The sequence below is a fragment of the Squalius cephalus genome (genome assembly GCF_949319135.1).
Source record: "Squalius cephalus genome assembly, chromosome: 23".
Lineage (NCBI taxonomy): Eukaryota > Metazoa > Chordata > Actinopteri > Cypriniformes > Leuciscidae > Squalius > Squalius cephalus.
The window spans coordinates 1,702,128-1,712,087 of NC_137144.1; the positions used below are offsets into that span (position 1 = coordinate 1,702,128).

General features: G+C 36.8%; 1 long non-coding RNA gene across 1 annotated transcript; it reads right to left on the bottom strand.

The window, feature by feature from the left end:
- Window positions 1-8,683: 8,683 nt before the first annotated feature.
- LOC307151552 lies at window positions 8,684-9,664 on the bottom strand. The gene is made up of 3 exons (XR_013819900.1): window positions 9,596-9,664; window positions 9,331-9,493; window positions 8,684-8,746 (listed from the first exon to the last, which is right to left on the bottom strand). It is a non-coding gene; the product is annotated as an uncharacterized lncRNA (long non-coding RNA).
- Window positions 9,665-9,960: the final 296 nt, after the last annotated feature.

Here is a 9,960-nt window from a genome sequence, read left to right on the forward strand (position 1 = left end):
CATACAGATTACATTGCAGGAGAATATTTGTTTTGAATGTAAATTGTTTTATTTAAAAGTAGAAATTTAAAGCTTTCTTTAGACACATGTTTCATGGTTGTGTGATAAGTATTAGCTGAGTTTCAGTTCATTTTCCAGACTTGTTTCAGAAAGATTTTTGCGGAGACAGAGTGAGCTGAAAGCGCACCCTGTTTATTTTATTTATTTAAAAATAAAAACAAGGTTATGATGTTAATGTGAGTGTACACAAAAAAAAGAAGACCCTCTATAGTTTATAATCATGTATTTATTTTATTTATATGACCATAAATGACGGATTTTTTTAAGTTTATGTTGCTGCTATGTGAAAAAAATCCAGCAAAACGCGCGGGCGCGTTTGCCGACCTCAGAGGGTTAATGAGGAGCAAAGGGGAAAAATAATCAGAGTCAAAAAGGTGTGTAAACAAGAGGTAGTGAGTTACAAGCCAGTAGGTGAAAAGACGTGGGTAAGTGGAGTAATTTCTGGAGTTCCGTTAGAGGTATCAGTGGAAGAGTTAAAGAAAAATATTGAGGGAGGGAAAGTAGAAGTCAGACGATTGAAAACAAACAAAGATGGAAGTAGAGTGGATAGTTTATCAGTGGTGTTACAGTTTGAAGAGGAAATGTTATCAGAGAGGGTTAGAATTGGATAAATAAGTTTCCCAGTAAGAGCTTATGTGAAGGCGCCATTGAGATGCTATAATTGCCAAAGATATGGACATATTGCAAAAGTGTGCAAGGCAAAAAAGAGATGTGCGAGATGTGGAGGCGAACATGACTATGGGAGATGTGAGGAAGGTGCGGTGGTAAAGTGCTGCAACTGTGGGTGCACAATGCTGCGTATGGGGGCTGCACAGTAAGGAAGAAAGCTGTAGAAGTGCAGAATGAGAAGAAGAAAAATAATATGACATGCTGAAGCAGTGAAACTAGTGGAACGAAAGAGCAAGGAGAAGCTAGAAGATGACAATAAAGAGGGGCAGAATGTAAGTAAGCCGAGAGATCAAATAAGGGTGGAAGAAGGGACGGTCAGGCAAGATGTGTTAGTGGTGAGCAAGAAGAATTTTGTGTTGATTATTGCAGAAGTTATTAATTGTACAGCTCAAACGGATAAAAGAACAGAGAAGATTCAAATAATTGTAAAGGCAGCGGAAAGATTTCTAGGTGCAAAAGGACTCACATGGGAGAAAGTTAGAGATGGTCTAACTTTGGAGTCTCAGCAAAGTCAGGAAACATGGGTTGGTCAACAATCTGGATATTAATACTGCAGTGGAATGCAAGGAGCCTGTTGGCTAATGGTTTGGAGTTCAAAGGATATGTTAACCAAATGAAAGAGAAACCGGATGTGATTTCTATACAGGAATCTTGGGTTAAACTTGAACTTGATTTTGTACTGAAAGGATATTCTGCAGTGAGAAGGGATAGAGAAGAAGGTAATGGAGGAGGATGTGTGACTTTTATTAGAGTAGGTATTCCATATAGGAAAGTAGGAATAGGGAAAACAAGTGAGTATGTAGTGGTTGAAGTATGGGATCAAGGGAAGAAGTATGTGATAATAAATTTGTATAACCCATGCAAGAGATTAGGATTGAATGAATTGGAAAAAATTGAAGGACAAGATGATGAAAGAGTTATCTGGTGTGGAGATTTTAATGCACATAATACACTGTGGGGTGGGAAAGTAGTGGATATAAATGGGCAGGTATTAGAAGAGTTAATAGATGTGAGCAAATTAGTTTGTCTGTATTAGATTTAAGATTGGTATCAGGAGTGTTAGGAGGAATAACGGAATGGGAGATTTTGAAGAATTGCACAATGGGTAGAGATCATTACCCACTAATAATCACTGTTATGGGGAGTGGAAGAAGAGAAGGGAAAAATTAGGGAGCTACAGGGAGATGGATATATGAAAAGGCTAACTGGGCAGAATTTATGAGAGAAAGTGAGGAGGAATTGAGTATGGTGGACAGAACAGAAGGAAATAGTATTGATGCTTTAAATGATAGGATCATTGCAATAATTAAAGGGGCAGCAGAGAAATGTATCCCAAAGGGTAAAGGAATTAGGAAGTCGAAAATGGTTCCTTGGTGGAATTAAGATTACAATGAAGCCATAAGAAATAAAAGGAAAGCATTTAGGAAATTGAAGAGAACTCACAATTTTCAAAATTTAGTTAAATATAAAGTGACTCAAGCAGTGGTAAGGAGAGTGGTAAGAAAGACAAAAAGGGAGTTTTGGAGATCATTCTGTAATGAAATAGGGCAAAGTACTCCAGTAGAAGAGATATGGAATATGATTAAGAAAATGAGAGGAATAAGTAAGGAATTTGATTTACCAGTGCTTAAAATGGGAGAGGAGTTAGCAGTAACAGATGAAGAGAAGACAATAATGTTTGAGATGAGTTTATTAAGGTTAACTCTTCCAGAAACTTGTGTGAAGAGAGGAAGAGAATAAGAGAAGAAGAGAATAAGAGAAGAGATGTTAAAAAGAAATCCGACAGTGAAAGACAGAAGGGAAGTTTTGGACAGTGTATTAGATGTTCCATTTGAAATGGCTGAATTGAAGAGAGCATTAAAAAGAGTGAAAGAATCTGCAACTGGGCAAGATGGAGTAAGTTATAGTATGATAAAAAAGTGAAAGTGAAAAGGCATTGAGTGTAATATTAGAGTTTGTAAACAGGATATGGATGGAAGGAGTGTTACCTAAGAGCTGGAAAGAGGCAATAGTTATTCCCATAAGGAAGCCAGGGAAGGATCATAGTATTCCAACAAATTATAGACCAATAGCACTTACTTCCCATGTATGTAAAATAATGGAAAAAAATATTACAGACAGGTTAATGTATTATTTGGAAAAAGAGAAGTTATCTCTAAATCAGAGTGGATTTAGGGGGGGACGAGGAACGATGGACCCAGTAGTTTGCTTGGAGTCTGATATTAGAAAGGCGTTGATAAATAAAGAGATTGTGATAGTGTTTTTTGACATTAAAACAGGCTTATGATATGGTATGGAGAGAAGGGTTTCTACTGAAACTGGAAAGTATGGGGGTAGGAGGGAGAATGTATAATTGGATCAAAGAATTTCTGATGGTCGAGACTTGTACATCCAATTTCTCAATAGTATAGCTCAATAAGGAACTACACATTTACACAAACATTTTATTTGTTTACTTTTTGTTCAAAAATTGTTGAAGTGAAACAGAACACTTCTCAATAGCTGTCATTTGAAAACAGTTGTGAAAAAGAAAAAGTTTACAGACCTTTCTAAATGGTATTGGTCAAGGCACATGAATGTATGTCATTATAGATCAGGTCTCATTTGTAGTGATTTAAGTATTGCAAATCAACAGTAATGCAAATCTCCAAATACCTATTATTGTATTAACCACAGAAACAGGATAAAGTGCAACATTTTCTAAAGTGCTGTTATTAAACAAAAATAAACTGCTGTAAACAATGAGCTGTGTTGATAGATCTGTCTGACTACCTTGCTATAAACTCTGAAGAATCCTCCTCCATATCTAACAGCATCACTCATAATTCTTTTAAACTCCTGGTATGTGCTCATGTGTTTAACAGGAAATGTTACTGTACAAGTGCAGGCACTAACAACTGGATAACATACATTTCCAAGTGATTTCCAAGTCGTTCCGTGCAATCATGATCAAAATGACATGCAATTTTAAACAGTCTCTTTTCATCTGGAAGGATAGGAATGTGGGACTGCCCGGTCATCCACTGGAGCACCTTTTGGACAGAGAGTGGTTGTGCGTCACGCAGAACTGTATCTCCTTCCTCATCAGCAATGGACGTTGCTAGTAGGTCATTCGACTAGAAAAGTACAAAGTACTACAAAACGAATTACCTGTCAGTTCAAGCTCTTGCAGGAAGTCTTGAAGGAAGTTAGTCACCTTCCTCTCAATTCTTTCTTTCGATGTTCCCTTTTCACTGTATAGTGGCTGACAGTTCATCATGATGAAGTCTGCATCAGGCTATAACAATAAAAATTGGTGATTACCTTTCTAAAAATAAAGAAAATAGTACTGGAATTGAAACAATAAAATATTTTAAATACTTTTGTTATCTTTCCCGGAACAAACAGGGATTTGCATAATTCAGAGTTTTTACTCAATTGATCCACCAGGCCATACAATTGCATGACACTCTAAAGCTGCTGCAGAAATGGAATCAGTCTTGTTATAGAGTGTAAGACAATAGCCCTTTAAAAAAAAGACAAACTGTTTTAAAAACACAAACAAATGACAACAAATAAATATATATATATATATAAATCCTCACCGAATGATGCTTTCTTTACGTTCATGATTGATCTTGTAAGGGTGGATTCCTGCTGTGGTTCAAGCTGCAAGACTGCCGAATGACTAAAGAAGCGTTATTAGCAAGATGGTAGAAAACTGCACATTTCTTGTCTATTCCACCCACTGCTACTTATACCAACGACGGAAATAAGCACAGTTACAATAGCTTAATATTTGTGGGAGAGCATTGCTATAGAGCAGGGGTCGGCAATTAACTTTGGCCGCGGGCCAATTTTTCTTTTAGCCAGTAGATGGCGGGCCAGCTACACGGAGTAGCCCTATGGGTACAAATTAAATACTCTTATAAGAGTATTTAATTTGTACCCATAGGGCTACTCCGTGTAGCTGGCCCGCCATTATAATTAATTATAATTAATAATTAATAGTTATAACTATTAATTATTAATTATTATACTCTTAACGTCTACATTGCATATCAATGAAATCATTTTAAACAGATCAAGTACTATTGTGTTAACATATTACAGCTATTTTAATAAAGGTGTGAATAGCAATGCCTAATTTGCTTACAGTCCGACTTTTGAACTTTATTCCTTTTTTATTATTATTATTTATTCGGGACACACACATACACACCTATGGTTTAAGGAGGTCTGCGCGGGACTGTTTTTTTTTCTCTTCTTTTCGTCCCGCTCCCACAAGGTTCAATTCAGCAATTAAAATACACTCTGTGTTCACCCGCATTATTTCCCGACCTGACGAGTCCGCAAAATTTAGATCTAGTTTCCAGAATCTCACATTCAAATGTCTCTAACGGAAATTTGAGAGATTAAGTAGCAGCCTATAACAATTATAAATGCTTTGTGTTCGTGTCAACATAAAATATTATTTTAACATTGTAGGCTACTGTCAGCAGAGAAAAAAATGTCACAGAAAAAAATAATGAAATATAAATAGGCTAACATAAATTAAATAGGACAAAGCCTATCACTCAAATTGTTAAGCAACATAAACGAAAACCATATTGCCCTACTGACAAATGAAGCATGCTATTTTCTGCCAAATATTTCAAACATTCTTGCAAAAAAATAATGTTGTTTATTATTTATTAACAATGGTTTCAGTACCAAACAGCTCCTCAGAGCTAGGAGCCTACAGGTGGTCAGAATGAAGTGCGGATACGCTGTCAAAAGATGTCGGGAGTGGGCTATTGTCAGTCAGACCGCCCGCTCCGTCCAAAGTAGTCTATAGGTAGGCTACAGAGTTCCGACCGCTACCGTCTTTATATTTTAAAATAGAATCCCGCGCCGCATGATTCATGCGCGTTTTACACAGTATGCGGCGGTGAAATCGCCGCGCGGCTACGGCTTTTCTCAAGTAGCCTAGTGGAAGAGTTTTGTGCAGCATTTAGTGCAAATATTTTTTATCAGGTATGCTAATACATATTATTTATCAGTGTGTTATAGGCTACCCGAGTAAATAATAAGTAACGAATGATACACGGGGCCTATTTGTAAACCGTTATTGTAAAATAAAAATAAGCTGGGAAAAAAAAAAAAAACGGACTTCCAAAATAATCCGGCGGGCCAGAAAATATTGCTGGCGGGCCAGTTTTGGCCCGCGGGCCGCCTATTGCCGACCCCTGCTATAGAGAGTGACGATATTGTATTGCAATAGGCAGGGCCGGATTACCCAATGGGCATTATGGGCACGTGCCCAGGGGCCCATGCGCACTTGGGGCCCAAGAAAAAAAAAAAAAAAAAAAAATTCTAAAGAGAATTTTTTTTTTTTTTTTTTTTTACGGAGCGTATTGTATAGTTGCGCAACTTGCGCTAAGTGTCTGTCTTTCTAGCAAAAAGACTCACGTTAATGCATTATATCTAGAGTCAGTGGCGTAGACTGTAGGGCGTTGGTATTTGAGATTTTTGACGCGTTGGACCCGGGTTCGAATCTGCCTTTGGCCGAACTTGATCTTCTTCTTTCTCACTTTTGATATGATATGGTTATTATTTATATGCAGCACACAACTATGCAGTTTTTTCAACCTCATAATGTTTATTTTAGGTTTCAGACATTTCAATACATATAAGCAAGCACCGAGTAAAACAATACATTTGGATTAAGCGTGAAAGGTTTAATATAGGCATGGCCGTAGCCAGCTATGACGTCACCGAGGTCCGGACTTTGGTCATTTTTTTATATTCAAAAATAAAATTTCAAGCTCTCTGAATGATTAATTAGCCGTTTAAACCGCGTCATATGTGTGTTTGCAATTCATGTCGCTGAGAGAAGGAACAGTGAACGGGGCTTGAGAGCGCGTTGTGAGTAAGGGCGCGGGTGCAGCCTCCGTGTTGCCAGATTCACCTATTATACGTCTTTTTGGACTCGTTTTTCCCATTTATTGTGACACTTTAGGACGTTAATAAAGTGGGAAGTTGAATGTTAGGGCTAGTGATATATTAATTTTCTTTTCCAAAACACAAGCTTTGAACTTATTTCTCATTATTATTATTTTTTTGTTTTTTTAAATGTTTTTCGTGGCATTAATAAAAAAGAAGAAGCTTAGACAAACTGTAATTGCTGACAGGAAGATACCAAATTCGGTAAGACAAACGCAGTGATCATGATTATCTGTAAGAAATGTACAACACTATCAAAAACAATAGCATAATACAGATCTGTATCATTATTCTAACGTTATTTGTAACTTGTTACGAAATAAAAAGTCTCTCACCTAAAAAAAAACGTACTTTCCTGTCCCGTCAGTCTCGTTGCGTGTCCTCTTCAATTACACGCGCAGCGCGGCAGAGTGCTTTATGTCACTTTATTATAAATAAAGCGCAAAAGAAACTACAAGCATGATGCAACAACATCGTAGTTGATGTCAATTTGTAAGTCATGAAATTACCAAAAAGTGGCAATAAATTCCGCAACTTACTTCATGTTTGGAATTATTTACATGCAGGTTTATGTTCATTCAATTTTCATTCTATTCATCAGGATCAGTGGTCATGTTCATTAACAGCTCATGTTAGTATTGTGTATTTACCATGGTTACTGTTGTTTCCTTAACCCAAAAATGCCACTTTATTTTCACTGTGTTTTTGCACTATATTTCTAAATGACTGTGGTCTACTCTAACTTATTTGTATTTACAAAAACTATTTTGGAACTGCTATTTAATAGCCTTATACTTTATTCATCTTCAGTAGGCCTATGTGTCATATTCTTATATACAGTATATATATACAGTATATATATATATATATATATATATATATATATATATATATATATATATATATATATATATATATATATTTATTTATATATATATATATATATATATATATATATATATATATATATATATATATATATCACTAATTGTTTGGCATACTAAAACACCAGTGATAATTTAATGTAGACTGAAACTCTATATCATAACTAAAAAATAAGTTTGAGCCCCCTTTAATGTCCAGGTACAAGTCAATGTTTTTTCTTTTTGCACAGTTCATGGGTTGAAGCCCGTTGAAGCTCTTAATTTTGAGCTCTCAAAGAGCACCAGATTGATGCATTTAACCTTAAAATGTACAAAATTTTCTTACGGGGGAGCATGCCCCCAAACCCCACTAGAGGGACAGAGGTCCACCCATCATAGTTTTACAAAATCCTATGGGAAAGAACGATCATTTATGAACTTTACTCCAGCATAGTACAACAAAGTTCCTTTTAAGTCAGTAAACTAAAACTGTTAATGCAAAATTAAAATATCCTTGGACAAACTATACATTTGGCCTGCCTAAGGGGGGGCCTACAAGACATTGTGCCCGGGGGCCTCTGAATTCTTAATCCGGCCCTGGCAATAGGTAGCACTTCAAAGTCAATACCAAATTAAAACTAGTTAGCACATTAGTTGTAATTGAAAAGGTTTAATGACAAAATATGGTTATGGTTACACTTAAAATAGTTACAAAATAGATGTATGAGATGATGATAACTTATATTATTAATTGTACCCAGCATATATGAAAAATGTTACCTGAGAGAGAGAGAGAGGAGGAGGTAAAGAGCGAGAGCCCCAAGAAAGGGACCCAGAGAAGAAGAGAGCCAGAGCATCAAAAGAGACAGAGCAACAGTTTCAATCTTCTTTTATCCTTTCCCTGACCATGTGACGAAAACCCAAATGTGAGACATTCAAGCTGACCAATCAGATAATTACACGCCCCCCACTGTACTAAAGGTGTGACAATTCATGGACCCCCAAAGTACAAACATTTTGGCCTACAGGCCTTGATCACTTTGGGAACTCCAAATGGTCATTGTGGTAGGAAGAGGGGGTAGAAAAACAGTCAAGACTATTTTTAATCCTACAATCTGTCTAGCGTACCCACAACTAACAATTTCATCAGCCAACATCATTAGAGATTCTGTATCTGCAGCATCTTCAACCTGCAAAGTTCAAGAGTGGAAGAGAGATGGTTAAGAATCATAAATATGATATTAACCTGATGTCATGATTCTGCCTTCTAGTCTTTGATTTTCCCTGGTCTTGAGGCAGGATCATGACAGACCCATGTTTTATGTTCACACACATGGCCTTTTGCTGGGCCATGTGCTTGTGTTGTCTCGTTCCTCGCCCCGCCCCCTTGTTATCCTCGTTTAGTCATCATTGCTTTACCCTTGTCACCTGTTTCCCTCATTAGTTTCTCCCTATTTAATCCCCTTGTGTTTGCTGTCCTGTGTCGGTTCATTGTCATTCATTGTGTGAAACAATCTGTAAATAACCTGTTGAAAGTGTTGTCTAGAAAGAAGAGTTTGGTCCTGTCTTAGCTGTTAGTTTATTGTCTAGTTTTTTGTCTTAGTCTAGTCTTGTCAGTCTAAAATAATCTATCCTGTCTTGTTTTGCCCCCTAGTGGGTTTTGTTTTCTGTTTTTGTCATTAATAAACCTTGTGTGAAGTATTTACTGTCTGCGATTGGGTTCATCTCCGCATCACCATAACACCTGACACACACTCAACAAATGATTACTTACCCTACAGATGGGAAGAGAAGATTCCAGATCCATTACATCCTCTTTGCTCAGACAACTGAAGTTAACTTCTCCTGCACAGAGAAAGTTGTAGCACCACTCCCTCAGGAATGCAGGAGCAGGGCCCCCTTGTGCAAGACTGACAGCAAATATTTCTCCAACTATTCTGTTTTTAAAAGGACAACCAAAAGGACCAATTATAAAACTACAAAAGCCTGTTTATCTTTACAATGTGTTAACATAATAAATTAACTCTGATAAAGGCCACCTGAAATTCTCATCATCAAGGTCAGTTAAAGAGTATTTGGGATTTTTCCCCTGGCTCCCAGCTCCCTCAAAGAACTGGGTTTCAATCCCTGAAATCATGTCTTAAGCAAAGAGCAATTATTTTTTGTTAATTGCTTTTTGTTATATCAGATTAAAAATCTAGAAAATAAGTAAAAATAACTCACCAGTCAGATATTCCTTTCTGAGAAGCCCCAGTATCAATGCCTGATGCTCCTATAAAGACTACCTTGAGCAGACTGACAGGGGATGCCATTTTCTTTCTCTTCCATTGAATAATGCCTCTCTCTGGAAGGTATTCTCTGTCGACACACAACTTAAACTCTGTTGTTGTGTCAACTTTCTCTT